Source organism: Leopardus geoffroyi, chromosome D1, assembly GCF_018350155.1.
Source record: "Leopardus geoffroyi isolate Oge1 chromosome D1, O.geoffroyi_Oge1_pat1.0, whole genome shotgun sequence".
NCBI classification, from domain to species: domain Eukaryota; kingdom Metazoa; phylum Chordata; class Mammalia; order Carnivora; family Felidae; genus Leopardus; species Leopardus geoffroyi.
Genome location: NC_059329.1, coordinates 13792816 through 13807734, shown reverse-complemented (window position 1 = coordinate 13807734; position 14919 = coordinate 13792816). Strand labels below are relative to the sequence as shown.

The 14919-nt window shown below is 47.1% G+C and overlaps 1 long non-coding RNA gene across 1 annotated transcript in view; it reads left to right on the top strand.

Moving 5' to 3' along the window:
* The window catches only part of LOC123600696, a 313135-nt gene extending 302169 nt beyond the window's left edge, over window positions 1-10966 (top strand). Inside the window, exon 8 of the long non-coding RNA XR_006713750.1 lies at window positions 9941-10966. This is a non-coding gene — a long non-coding RNA (uncharacterized LOC123600696). The remainder of the gene's footprint in view (window positions 1-9940) is intronic.
* Window positions 10967-14919: the final 3953 nt, after the last annotated feature.

Genomic DNA, 14919 nt, shown 5'->3' with positions numbered 1-14919 from the left:
CCCTAAGTCCTCGAAAATCTCACCTGCTACCAGTGAGAATAATTAAGTCAGCATTTTTTTTTTTTTAACCAGGCTCAGCAATCCAACCACAAGACTGCTCATTAGCCTTAACTTTTGTTTTGTGTCTGCCACGTGTATATTGTATTTATTGCTGACTACTCTCGCAACCCCGACCCTTCCTGGAGTTTCGCAACACCACAGTCCTATGAGACTCAAATGTGGGTCTGCTAGACCCAAAGCCCTTATTCTCTTTGCTGTATCACATTGGACATGGCATCAGAACAGCTTAGGAAAGAGCAGAGTTTCAGGCTTCACTCATCTACCTACCTCACAGGGTTGTTGTAAGAATTAAACGTGATAATAATGTCATGTGCGATGGGACCTGCAACGAAATGATTCACAATAAGACGGTGATAACTTTATCATTAGATGTTTGTGAAGTAGGGTGATTAGCACCCATCTGAGATCTGGCGTCTCAGACCGCTTTCTCCAGGAAGCCCTCCCTCCGTGACTACTGCAGCCTTCTTTTCTGAAGGGGCCATGCTCTTGTGTCTGGACCACACAGCCCCGCAATAGATGAGGTCTGCCATACTCTCCTTTGGCTGTTTTGCAAGGGGCTCCCCTGGAGGGACGGCCAGAGGAGATGGAATCTTGTGGTGGGAAGCCCTTGGTCTCTGGAGTCAGCGACACCACTCTGTGCAGCTGCCTGTCTGGTGCGTTCCCTACACACCCCCAAAGGCCATCATTCCCACCTGCCACAACGTGCACAGGACTCTGCGGACCCTGACGCTCTCTGACCCCGACTCAGGCAGCCCGAAGTCCACAGCCTGGTTGAACCACCTGTTACCGTGTGATCTCAGACCCATAATTTAACCTCTTCGATCCCTGGTTTCCTTGCCTGAAAGGTGGGAATGCGACTGTACCTCTCACAGCACTGTGGTGACAGTGGAGGCACACAGCATGTGTAAGTGGCTGAGCACAGACCCTCATGAGCAGGAGCTCAATAATGTCAATTATTATTTTTAGAGCCTGAAGAGAGGGGAGGACACAGAGGAGGGACGCCGCAAATGTTCATTGATCAATGAATTTCTCCCCTATAAGGCCTGGATTGTGGCTCTTCCTCCAAAGAATTCTTCTGCATAAGCCAGCTCCGCTGACACAGGGGTGGAAGGCGGCAGCTGTTGGCAGAGACCAAAGGGGATAAGGAGCAGGGAGAACGGACAGTATAGATCAGCAGGGAATTGCCCAAGACTCTACACATGGTCCTTAGCTCAGCGTGGGTGTAAACGCTTCCTGCAGGCAGGGCTTCCCTTCTGCGTGTCTCCAGCTGCCAGCAATGTGCATGTGTGACGCAAGAGACACTGCTCTGGTTGATGCTCTTGCTCATTCACCCTCCGCATGTCCCCGAGCCGAGGTGCTCTGCGACCTGCATTCCAGGCCTGGCCCTTAAATGTGGATGCACCGCATTGCAGAAAACAGCCCTTCTCTGGGAGTCAGATGACCTGAATGTTGGGTGGGTCCAGCCCTGTCTCTCTGGACATCCACAGCTTCTGTTGGCCTCAGGTTACTTGCCTCTACATAAGTATAGCCAGCAAACCTCCCTTCTGCCTTAGGAGGTTCTAGAAACCTCAAATGAGATAACATATGAGAGAACTTTGACAGGCATAACGAGCTACTCAAAAGCAAAAGATTATAAGTATCATCAATGTAACAATTATTCATTGTCGTGTACCCAGCAAGACCTGTGGGTCTTACACTTGTCCATGAGCTACGCACCTGTCTGATAAGAGTATAGATAAACTGATTTTGGAAGGCTTAAAATGGCTATCCTTATGAAAATCTCAGAAGAGCATTGCAGGCAGAGGGGAAGTGTGTGCAAAGGCCCTGTGGTGGGAAGGAGCTTCGAATGTTCTAGGAATTGGCCGACCAGTATGGGTGAAACATAGCGAATGGGGTGCGGTTGGAGAGAGAAATGATATATAGCAGGGGCTTGATACCATTTGATGAACAAATGAATGATTTGGTGAGTGAGTGAGGTTGCTTTAGGGGTCTTGGGGACCCCCCCTTCCTAGGGGTTCACATCTCTGTAGTGCCACCAATGGCTCGGGCAAGCTCGTCCTGGACTCTCTGTGGGGCTGCCCGCACTCCTGGCAGAGACCCCCCTCAGAGCTCCGCCAGCTTACCTGGCTATCAGATGCCAGCCAGAAGCTCTGGCCTTTACACTCGGCTGACCCTGTCCACTCTGCCCACTCCGAGAACCCCTCCTTTTCTCCTGTCTGGCTCCCCCAGGGGGCCACTGCCCATGTTTATGAAAACTGAACATGTCATTCAAACCGGCACCTCTGGCCTTGCACAGCTGAGGATCAGGAGCCTGTATTTTTACCTCTCCTTTCTGTCACTGGACTTTACAAGCAAAGGCCGGTCTCCCCCTTGGCGGTTCCCAGAACCTCGCAGACAGTAATGAGTCTGGGGTTGGTGTTAAGCTCAGATGTCAAACAGAGTGGCCAGGGCCTCCCGAAACGCTGAGAGAGCCGCGAGCTTCTCCCTCTACAAGGTCAGCTTGTGTGTAACACTTCATTAAATTGCTCAAACACTGAGCCGTGTCTTTAACCAATACCTTTAATGTCATTTTCTGCAGACTTAATAGAGGAGCATTAGCATACCTGTCAAGTCTTCCCATTTAAACTTGGAAGCAAGTGAAGTTTAAAGTGCCTCCTTCAGCCCACAGTGGATTTGCCTTCAAACTTTGGTTTAAGAAAAAAGAAAAAAAAAAAAAAAAAAAAAAAAACAGAGAGAAAGAAGGAGGGGGATTCCTTTGTGGGGCCGGGTGACGAAACAGAGAATGTTCTGTATGTTGCGATCTTCTTCTGAGTCTCCCTTCCTGCCTCCAGGAAGTATGCCTGGGTTAAGAACAGTAAAGGCAAGCCTCTGTGTTGACTAGGAAGTGACCCTTTCTTGTCTCAGATTTACAGACTGAACGGAGCCCCATGAGGTCAATCAGTCCATTTCCCTGCCTCCCACAAAAACCCTGCTGTCCAGAGCAGGGCACTGAACCATTCTGGGGAGACATAAAAACCAAGGCACAGGACGGTACTGGGAGGATATGGTCCTGCTCGCACAGCCAATGTATTTCATTTGGGCTTGAATGTAGAGGCTTCCTTTTTCTGAAAGGCCTGGATTGTGTGTGGATAAGTACTTAGCTCTGCTTTCGCCCTGGTGGGGTGAGAAGAAGGCACTGGAACAGGTGAGGAAGCCAACAGGCGAGGGCCAGTGAAAGGATCGGCGACGGCCTTCCTAGCTTTGGAAAGGAGCCACTGCTCTCTGGGTCGGGCTCGGTGCTCCTGGGAGAGGGGACCAAACCACGGAGCTCACAATTGGGCCTGTCCGCTGCCCTGGGACACCCACAAGAGGCAGGGTCTGTGAAGACAGTGCTGACTGGAAGATGCCCCTTGTCCGTGAGGCATGGGGAGTGTGCATTTAGGACACTTCTGGGATCTTGGGAAGACCAGAGGGCAGGCATTGGGCCTTGGCGATGCCCATCTGTGAAATGGGTTCAACTGTCAGCTCTCACGGAGCTGGGGGTGGAGCAAGCTTGGGTACCCAGCATGTAAGTCCTGGTAGCAGCTGGAACCAGGATAATGAATGTGCTGCTGTCATTAAACCACTAATCGTTAATTATCCCCCTTGACATCGCATAATGTGCTGCCCAGGCAAAAATAAAATTGCTTGAACTTTTCCACCAAGTTCTAGCTTTAAACAAATTACTTGCATCAAAACTATTTACAAAAGTGGGTAATTTTAGACATTCGTCAGACGCCATAACATGCTTTAATTAGCACCGGCTAATAAAGTCCTCTTGTAATTAAGCACACATACATCCCTTGTTTTTATTTAAAATTTTTGCTCACGATAATTTTTTTTTTTTTAATGATTTGATGTCTGGTTTCCAGAAGACATGTGCGCACGCGAGGGTGTGTGTGCCTCTGTGCGTATTTCGGTGTCGCTCCCGCAACGAGACATCCACATCATTAAAGCACCCGCTTAATTATTGATGCTGCCGTGAGGGCAAGAAGGAGGGGTTTCTCCCCCAAAATGGAAAGTTGATCCCTGGATCCCACTGCAGTGGGAACTGGTGCAGACTGGTGCTCTCACCCTCTAGGTCCCAGGAGGCAGATCAGACTGTGAGACTTGAGCCGGGATGCCCTTAGGGAGCAAGCAGGTCTATAAGGAGCCTGCTGGTTTCCCTGACATGCTCCTCCTGAGAGGCTCTGGCGGTGACAGTTCACTCTCAGCTCAGAAACCTGTCACTTGGAGATCAGCATTTTAACTAACCCTTGCTCCTCAGGAAAAAAAAAAGAAAGAAAGAAAGAAAGAAAAAAGAGGAAAAAAAAGAAAGAAAGAAAAGGATGCCTTAATTTACCCTTCTGATTGGCTTGATAGCTGTCAGAGTGACAAGCTGTCTCTGGCTGAAAGGGACCTGGTGTTCGTTCTCAGGCTGGCTTTATGTGCGTTATATGCTTGGCTTGCTCCTGGTAATGGCAACACAAAGCCGCATGGCATCCTGATCTCTGCTCTCCCCCGGCTCCTGCCTCCCCGCCTGCTGGCCAGGGGGTGACCTCCAGGGCCCCGCTAGCCAGATCTCCAGCTTAAAGCTGGGAGCCACGACTTTCCTCCCCCTCCCTTGGGCATCCCCAGTGGACGTGCCAGGGCATAGATGGGCCAACCTGCACATGGGGCTAGGCTGCTGCTCCCCTGTGTGTTTGATAGAGGGACACGGATGGCTCAGGCGAGGTGGATGCCTCGAGGGTTCCCCGGCGTCCTACATAAAGTCTCAGGCTTCCACCTCCACATGAGATTCTGTAGGTACTGAGTTTGGTTCTCTAAGGAAACGCATTCGGTAACTTATATTGTGGTGGCAACAACGTCATCTGAAAAAACTGCTCTGCCCCAAAGGGCTGGCATGTTTCTTAGCCTATAAGTTCATGCTCATTTTGGCAAACACAGACCCCTAATAACGCCCGGAAACCCTAATTCACCTTCCATACCTCCCTGAGAAGACTCATAATGTGACTGACAGTCTGTCTTCAGGGTGTCCTAAGATTTTGTCAAGGTTTACTATCCGTATGTAGCTTGTGCTTATGAATCAGGTTTTTAAAAGTTTCCAAGTGTATTGTAGTATTTATTTGCCTTTTCAAAGTACGCATGCCCTCGCCTAGGCCCTCCCTGCCTCTCCAGGGGATATGCGTACATTGCCCTGGCCTCATATATCTCAGTGTAGAGCAGCATGGTAGGCACAAGCACATGTGGCTACTCCAAATTGACATGTGCTGTCATTGTAAAATGGGCCCAGAGCCTCAGCATGACGCAAAGAATGTAAACTACCTCAGCACTTTCTATGTTGATTACATGTTAAAAGGACACTAATTTGCCTATGTTAGGTTGAATAGAAAATATTAAAATTAATCTCACCTGTCTATTATTACTCCTTAAATGTGGCTACTGGAATATTTAAAGCCAGATATAGGGCATTCATTATATTTTTATTGGGCAATGCTGATCTACAGTGAGGACATTTCCAGCCTGGAGCTGGATTTGGTCCAGCCTCAGCACTCAATGGTTGTGTGACCTTGGGCATATCTCTTTACTTCCCTGGGCCTCAGTTCCTTGAGCTTTAAAAGAGAAGGTTGTGGGGCGCCTGGGTGGCGCAGTCGGTTAAGCGTCCGACTTCAGCCAGGTCACGATCTCGCAGTCCGTGAGTTCGAGCCCCGCGTCAGGCTCTGGGCTGATGGCTCAGAGCCTGGAGCCTGTTTCCGCTTCTGTGTCTCCCTCTCTCTCTGCCCCTACCCCGTTCATGCTCTGTCTCTCTCTGTCCCAAAAATAAATAAACGTTGAAAAAAAATTAAAAAAAAAATAAAAATAAAAAAATAAAATAAAAGAGAAGGTTGACTATTCAAGGTGACCTACAAGATCTCTTCCGGTTGTAAGTTTCTTTAGGTGTATAGAATGGGATTTCCATCCCTCCAGAGACCCTAAAGAATAGGAAGAATTCTCTAGGCGGACTTTAGTGTTTGGAGGGATATAAAGACCTGTGGCATTTCTAAAATTTTTTTTTTTCAACGTTTATTTATTTTTGGGACAGAGAGAGACAGAGCATGAACGGGGGAGGGGCAGAGAGAGAGGGAGACACAGAATCGGAAACAGGCTCCAGACCCTGAGCCATCAGCCCAGAGTCCCACGCGGGGCTCGAACTCACGGACCGCGAGATCGTGACCTGGCTGAAGTCGGACGCTCAACCGACTGCGCCACCCAGGCGCCCCATGACCTGTGGCATTTCTGATTGGCCTCTGTCACCTTGTACCTTCCCTTCCTAGTTAACCTAGAAGTTGCACTCAGGCTCCCAAAGGTAGGGCCAGATGAACTCTGGTCTCTCCACTTGGGTTCTCCCATTTCACCTTGCCAGGCTGAACAGCACCTGGGAAGGGGTGCACCTGTCCCGTCCTTTAACCCATGGTGATATGTCACTGATCTGCACAATTGGCTCTAATAGCTCCCCAGGTGGATTCCAGAGAGCAATGAGCCGAACATAAAAATCCCTTTATTATTGCCATTTCACTTTTATATACCCATCAAGCTTTCATATTTAATCTCCTACATCACAATAGCTGATCATTTTTAACATTTGACGTTGATAGAGTGCCCACTGCTATTATTCTGACATACTATAAAACATTACGCCCATTTGCAATAGAAAAGGCCAAGAATCAATACCCAGCCCCATTTTCCACTGTGGCTGTAAATCACGAAGCACCTAACAAATTGGTTTAAGTAGTAGAAACTTCAGAACCAATGAATGGCCTGACCAATCCCCACCCCCTGTTAGAGCTGACAGGGACCTGGATGCCTGTGGTCTGGGGAGGAGAGGGTGCTGGTGGGGAGCCAGGTTGCTCCACGAGGCAGCCAGGTTCTCCAGGGACAAGAACTGTCCATCTATCTGGGCCCCAGAAACACATAGTGAGTAAAGGGTACCTTTATTCTCTTCATGTCTGTATCAGCTCTTGCTTTATAGCAAGTGGCCCCACATTGGGAAGCTGGTGACTTGTACTTCCTACCCTATCTCTCTACTGGTTCCAAGACCCATCCTCAAGATTATTGGTCTGTTTTGTCAGTGAGCCCATTCATTGGAACAGCCAGATGTTAAACTGAATTGATGGGCTATTTAATCAAATTGACTTTAGGATGAAGTAATTGATCAGTTCTGCCCCAAATGAGCAGGAGTTAAGGAAAGTCATGAATTTAGGCATTGCTTAAAATATTTAGGGTAATAGGTCAGCCTAAATATTCAGTCATTATGCTTGTATGTGAAGTGAATGACACTTTCACAATCCACAAGTTTGGAATATTCAGAAAATTGCCATCATTTTTCATTCCTTGGGTATCATCTGGATCCAGCCTAAGGCTGTGCTCATTTTGTTGGACTCCATTGAAAGTTTCTTTCAGCTCAAGCTGCCTCGTTGAAAATACATGAGCCCATGGTCTGACTGAGTGTCGTCGCTGGGATGCTGGAATGTTCTGACAACACAAGGACCCAGCTCCGGGAGAAAAGAAAGGAGAAGCAGCTTATTTGTCAATTTATTTTCAGTTCAAGACTGGGTTTCCTGCCGAAGTCTGGTGTATAAGGGTACACACTTACCTGACTTTCTAATGCTGGGTTTACTTCCGAAAAGTCACATACATACCGGATTCTTCTAAAACAAATTCCTTTTTCCTATTAGCTTACATTATCATTTCAGAGATGATTTGCCTGCATTTCAATTAGCAGGGAGTGATTCTTTATGTTATCTGTCTTACTCAACCTCTTAATGATCCTACATAAAACGAAGAGCTTTTATAAAATGGGATTCTTTGGAAAAGGAATATTTCCTGGTGCTTTGTGAATGATTCCAGTCATTCCGTGTTCACATTTGGAATGACATATGTGGGAGGTCACTGGATTCAGATCTGCCGCGGTGTTTTTGGAAGTTTGGAATGGTACGAAGAACATCAGATTCCAAGTCAGGAGTCTGATGCTGCCATTTTCCAATTGGCTGATTGTAGGGAAAGTGAGATATATGACCTCTTTATGCATGAGGTTTTTTTTTTTTTTATTTGTATAGTGGGAATAATAATTCCCAATCTCTTTCATAAGATCCCTAATGAGAAAATGAGAAAACGCAAGCAAGAGCATTTACTATTATTGTTATTACTGATACTACAATAATAAGAATAAAATACAGTGAGAGAAGAAACAAGATAGACCATTCTTACACCAAGTTCTATTTTATGGCAATGCGAGCAGAGCTCCATTTATTCAAAACTAACCTAACAAAGAGCTCATAAAGCTCAACTCTAGGCTTCTCAATTTTGTACCCTGACAGTAGAGAGCCAGAAAGATAATCAGATATAACTGGTTCCTAGAAAGCTTCCAATCCTAAAGAAAAGTCTGACCTTTGCCCCTCATTGCGCTTTCCTTGAATGTATTTGAATATATTTCAATGAATTTATTTACTCAGTCACCAAACATTTATTAAATGTCTATCCCGTGCTCTGTCCTAATATATGTGTGTGTATATATCTATATGTCATATAGATATCTATATATGACCTATATATAAATGATCTGTATAGAGAGAGAGACAAGATATGGGCCCATGTGGACTGTCTATATATGAGGTTGTCAAGTTTTCTGGTTATTAGAATCATTTTTGAGGTCCTAATTCCAACATTTGGGCCCATTGGTCTATATGATAGCACACTATTAGCCAGAAGTCACCATGACCAGGAATCATCAAGTAGTTTGCAGGGGCTGGGGGGCTATGTTGAGATTCCAGATTTGCGGGTTTCCTAAAGTTGCGACACAACCAGAAACTGCTGGGCTCAGCTGGTGCGTGACCACTGCAGAGATGCACAAAGGGGCCAAGTCCCTTGTTTTTAGCCTACATGTCTGCTTCTGACTCACTCCAAAACAACCTGGTTTCCTTGGCACCCTGGACTGCAGGTCTCCTGTCCATGGGCCCAGAGGACCACCCGGAAGTTCCGTTGTCCCTTCTATCATCTGGCATGGGATGGTTCTCTTTAGATGAAGTCTCTGTTTAGAGCTTGAGTACGGAGAGAAGGAAGGCCAAGGAAGAAGGGAAAAGGGTTTAAGTCAGCTCCCTGGTGACTTAGCCATATTGTTCTCTGAGCTAAAGCCATACTCCCAATACTGCTCACTTTTATGGTTCCTGCAAAAGAGCTTTGCCAGAGCATTTTGCCCTCTGTCATCTCACATGCACCTCTAAGCAACCGTACAGAGGACCTAGGCTGGGTGTTACAACTTCCATTTGATGGATGGTGATGTTCAAGCTCAGAGCAATGCACTGACTTCCCTCAGTCAACAGACATATGATCCCTAAGGACAAAGACAGCAGTAGTATTAATCATTTTTGCCCTTGGCATATTTCTAAAAAAATAGTAGATTCTTTTTTTAAAAAAAAGTGCATTTGTTGAGTTAATGAATGAACAAATACATGAAAAAAAGGAGAGATGATCTATTAGGGCTGGACCAGGCATGGGACCCTCTCCTAAGTGCTGGGGCTGATGAGCCAGGAGATCTCTGGCTTCACCCAGGAGCATGGACCTGAGTCCCGGCCCTTCTGCTGAGGTCTTGTCATTCTCAACAATCATGTTGCTTCAAAGGTCGCCAGAGCCTCAGGCAGCCCTCTCACTGTGGGCCCTGAGTGGCCCTTTCAATGCCTATTTGTGCCTTTCGCCCAAGCCTCAGTGAAGTTTGACGTGCAAACCTTCGTTTTGCCTTGTGGTCTCGCCTTCCCTGGATGGAGAGCTATTCTTGGCTTGTACCTGCTCCTGCTGATTTTGCAATATCATGATTTCAGCTAAATGAAAATGCCTCTTATTTCCACAGACTAACTACCCAGCACCCTTTTATGGGAGCTGATTTGGGGGAGACTAGCCTTGAGGTGAGACAGCAGCAGAGCTTCTCGAATGGAAAGGTCTTCGAAGAGAAGGGCTGGGGGCCTGCCGGGAGCCACCTCGCCTCTGCTACGGGCTTTCTCAGTCCAGCCAACGGAGAGGCTCCAGACAGCTTCCGCAGCCCAGGAGCTTTGACTTCGCACTCAAGTCCATGTCTTGAGCCTAAACGTAAGTTCCATTTCTTCTTGCTTGGTCCTCAGTGGATTTGGAGAACCCCCCTTTCACTGGAGCCCCGATTACCGGAATACACAACCCAGCAAACCTGTAGAGAGTCTTTCCTGAGAGTTCTGGGAGGAAGGACAAGATACCCTTGCCTCTTAGGGTTCGGTGAGGAGCAGGCTGGCCTCCAGGTAGGACCTAGTGTGGGCAGACTTCTACATACCCCTAGGGTTTTCTGGTTTTCAGTAACAGAGAGCTATTGCTAGCAGTGAGTCTCAGAGGACAAGCTCAAATCCTGTCCTGGTGAATGAGGAGGACAAGGAAGTGGCAGCAGCGAGTAGTGGAGACCTTACTACAAAGAAGCCTAGGGCCCAGGCGGTACTCAGTATTCTGTTTTTCAGACCCATTAGAGCACCCCAGTGTGCCCTCTGTTCCTCCTTCCACTTGGCCCAGGTGGCCAGGACCCAGGCTGCCTTCTGGGCTCTCAAAAGTGACCCCTCGGTATCTGATCTCCCATCTGCTGGGCTAGGCATGTGGAAGAGACAGCTGGCACAGCCCCTCCCGGGGGACTGCAATTAGGGGATATTTAATCCTGTCACCTGGTTCATTTGCAGTGATGGATTTGGATTGGAGCGCTGAGTGGCTCCAAGAGGATATTGGATTACCAGGGCCCATCCCCTTCACCCCTCACACAGAGCTGGCCCACCCCTGCCCTGCACCTGTCTTCCCTGGCCCCAAGGTGAGCCACCTGGCTCCCATGAATTAAGAGCAAGCACTTGGTGTCTCCTCTCCCCCTGCCCCCCCCCCCCCCCCGCGCCGGTATACTTTACCTGAAACATCCTGCAGATAGGAAAACATTACGGGCTTTCCAGCTTGATGTATCTTAAAGCAGCCTTTGGGGATGGTGGACGATCTCTCCCCATGGCAAGGTCCAGGTTTCAGGAGAGTCGAAAGGTTTGGGGTCATACGGGAGGTTTCACCCCCCCACCCAAGACTTGGCATGGCAGCTGCCACCTCCCACGACCCAGGCCAGATACGAAGCTTTTCCTCAGGGGGCCATGAGTGGTTCAATGGCTTCCCATTGTACTCAGAATCAAATCCCAGCACACTGCCATACGTTACTCAGCCTGGAGGTCTGCCCTTTGCTGGCTTTTGGCTTGATTCTCCCCAATGTTCTTACTCCTTACGCACAGGCCAGTATGTGTGTGTGGATACATGTATATGTGGTGTGGGTGTGGATACATACATATGTGGTGAGTTGCAAGCACCTGCACATACCTTGGAGTTTCCGGTTTTGTGCCCGCCTCAGCATGTTGTACTTGTCTCTCTGCCTGGAAAACCCTTTCCTTACTACTTTCCATGGCTGGCTTCTCATTATTCTTCAGCTCTTGGCTCAAATATTGCAACTTCAGGGAGATCTTCCCTGCACCCTCTCTAGGACATCACTGTTTACTCCTTAATAGCATCTATACATTATCCTGTATAAAATTAACTTGCTGATTTTCTTTTTCTCTCACTTTAATATAATCTCCGTGAAACTGGGAAACTTTTTTTCTCTTGTTGGCAACTCTATTCCCAGCACCTAGAATAATAGCTAGCATGTCGTAGTAGTACAATAAACATTTGTTGAATCGATAAGCACAGGATACCTGTTGTAGGGTGAGCTCGGAGGCCACATCTCTGGATGTTGTTGGGGGACGGGCGGGCTGTGCACTGGGCAGTGAGTCGCCTGTTCACCTCGCCCCACACCATCACCCCCAATAGCAGGGGGCCGTGCTTTCCCATGGCCAGCCCTGAGAAACATAAACAGTTGTCACCCTGGCTCTGCCCTCGGCCAACCTACTCAAATTTCCTGTTCCTAAGATGATCAAAGGCACTGGAACAAAGAATCATCATCGAATGGGTTCCGTGTTACATCCTGGAAATGGGGGCACTTGCAGTGCAGACCCAATCCTGGGAGAGAGCTCTTGAGAGCTGCGAAGCTGCTACCTTCAAAGGGTCGACGTGAAAGCAAAGAAAGAAGCACTTGAGGAGAGAGGACTCCCTTCCGGGGAGGGGAAGCACTTCAAGTCCATGACTCCACCCCTGCAGCCACAGGGATGCACGCGTGCGTGCGTGTGTGCGTCCCACAGAGGAAACCTCTGCCACGAGCGCTGTGGCTCCAGAACTTTCAAATGCCCTTGCAAATGGTGTCTGCTCACCCCCTCCATCCAAAGTGACAGATAGAATTTTGTTTATATTGCCAATGCCTCCATATAATGCCCTGCTTCTCCAAAAAGCTCCTCTTGATTAACCCCTCCTGCTTTTTACTGTTCTTCTGAAATCCATCAATGCCTGTGTCATAGTTTAAAAATACAACTGCATTTAGGTAATTTGATAAATCATCTTCAGGCATTTTCATATGCATGTGCTCTGCTTCTCCATTCCATTTATAAGCTCCTTCCGGGCAAAATCTATACTTTTTTTTTTCCCACTTCCATTTGTAACTCTCTCTCCACAAGAATCTTAGGACAGAATTCTTGTCTGTGTGCTTATTGTCTGAACATATTTTTATAGGCTGAGAATGCTAGGATGCTGATTCTCTTTTATTCATTAATTTATTTAAAATATTTACTGGGACCTATTATGTGGCAGGCACCGTGCTAAGTGCTGGGGACTCAATGTTGAAACTCAGTCTGGGGCAGAAATGGAAACATACACAAATAACTACAATACAATGTGATAAGTGCTATAATATAGGTACTGTATAGTCGGAGTGCTATGGGAACTCAGGAGGGAGCTTATAAAATCATTTGATTAATGTTCCAATGTCTAAATGTGAATGTTTAAATAACGCTGTTCCTAAGTGCTTCCTGCTTTTCACGGCATTTTTTATGTCCATTATCTTATTTGATGCTTTTAGTGATCCTGTTAATAAGCTTTCACTCCACAAATTCATCCTTACACAGAGTAGGTGTTCAAGACGTATCTACCGAGAGACAAAATAGGCAAATGGAGAGTGAATGTTGTTATCTATGCTTTCCCATTAGGTAAACTGAACATTCCAGAGTGGTGTGCTAAAGGTCATAAGAATCCCGGTAGTCTGTATAAATGCATGTTCAACACCTGCTATGTGTGGGTCACTGTCCACTGTGCTGCAGTAAGCACAAAGTGCAGAACATCTTCCTCCTTCACGAAGCTGCCAGTCTCACTGGTGAAACAAAACAAAAACCACAGGTGGTCAAATGATGACGTAGGAGATACTTAGCAACTTGGGACAATAGTACAAGATGGTCCATAGATGATCCCAAATGAATGGTGTAGACCAGAGGGGCCACGGTAGGCAGGAAGGCAGATTACAGTGCTCCTGGAAGGCCTGATGAGAGATGGGAATGAACAGGATAGGCCGATAAAATCAGAACAGGAAAAAAAGAGAATACTCAAAGAAACATTCAAAGGCAATGAAGCCCAATGAGCCCAGAACACCATGACCAGATCTGGCGAGCAGGCAGCCCTCACTGGAGGGCCTGTCCCTGCCTCTCCACTCAGTCTCAGCTCACGGGCACCTGTGGATTCTCCTCACACAGCCCTGCACCTCCCACCTTTACCTGCCATCTGCTCCCCCACTATTGAACTTTCCCCCAGTCCTTTTACCTGTAACCCATCCACACCTACCGCATTATTTAAAAAAAAAAAAAAAAAAAAAATCCTGTATCTTCAACTTCGTCACCAATGCTCGATCTTCTGGCTCTAATAAAAACCTGATTCCTCCGAGATCATGGCCTTCTTTGCAGTTCTTTCAATGGAGGACTCTTATTCTGCACTCACCCTGTATCGTCTAGACAAGGGAGGGTGAGGGTCAATTTTCTGCTACTTCCCCATTTCTGTTTCTAGATCATTATTCTTCCTTTCATGGGAAATGCCTCAATATAGTTTGAGCTGCTGAGTGTATCTGCTGAGACGTCTTTCCAGCTCTCTTAACTGTTGTTATATCTGTGTGTCCAGGTCGCTTTGTAAGAAATTATGCAAAAAAATAATACTTCTGCTTAGAGATATGGTACCTATCTTTGGGGGTGTCTTCCCAATCCATGGCCATGCTTTTCTTTGACCTTCTGGTGTAGGTCCAGAAACTGCCTTTACATTTTATGGTCCTGATTCCTTATCCACAGGTGAGAGGACCAACATACATTCATGGTCGGACAGGGACAATCTGATTGTCTCCTCCAGGAGTTGAGAAAGAAGGACCAAGAGACCAGTTTTAGTCTGAGCTAGTTCTGTGAACAGAGAAATAGTAAACTGGTGCACTGGGGTGTCAGTAAACTTATAGCCATGTTTAGCCATGTGCCTGTGAAGCAGGAAAAGCCAATCTAAAAAAAGGTAGAGAAGAATAATGCAGATGTATAGAGAGAGGTGAGGCCAAACATCAGAGGGAGTCTTGCCTGGGCACTTGACAGCATTCCAGTCCATCCTGAGGCTCAGCTGCTCTTTCTCCTCAATGTCCTTAAGACGTCCCCATGTCCTTGGAATAAAGCCCACCACCTCCTGAGGTTAAGCACTTTTGTTTCAAATTTTGTGTGTTTGATTTTGATTCCCACAACTAGAACTACTTTGCTAAAAATAGAATCAGTGGTCAATGGAGATAGTTGTCACCAAGCTGAAGTTTGCAAAGATAGAAATGACCCAGTTAAGACAACATAGCACTCTGCTCTCATCTTACCTGTATGTTGGGAAGCACCATCATTAAGAAAGAAGAGTTGACACTCGAGGTCTTGG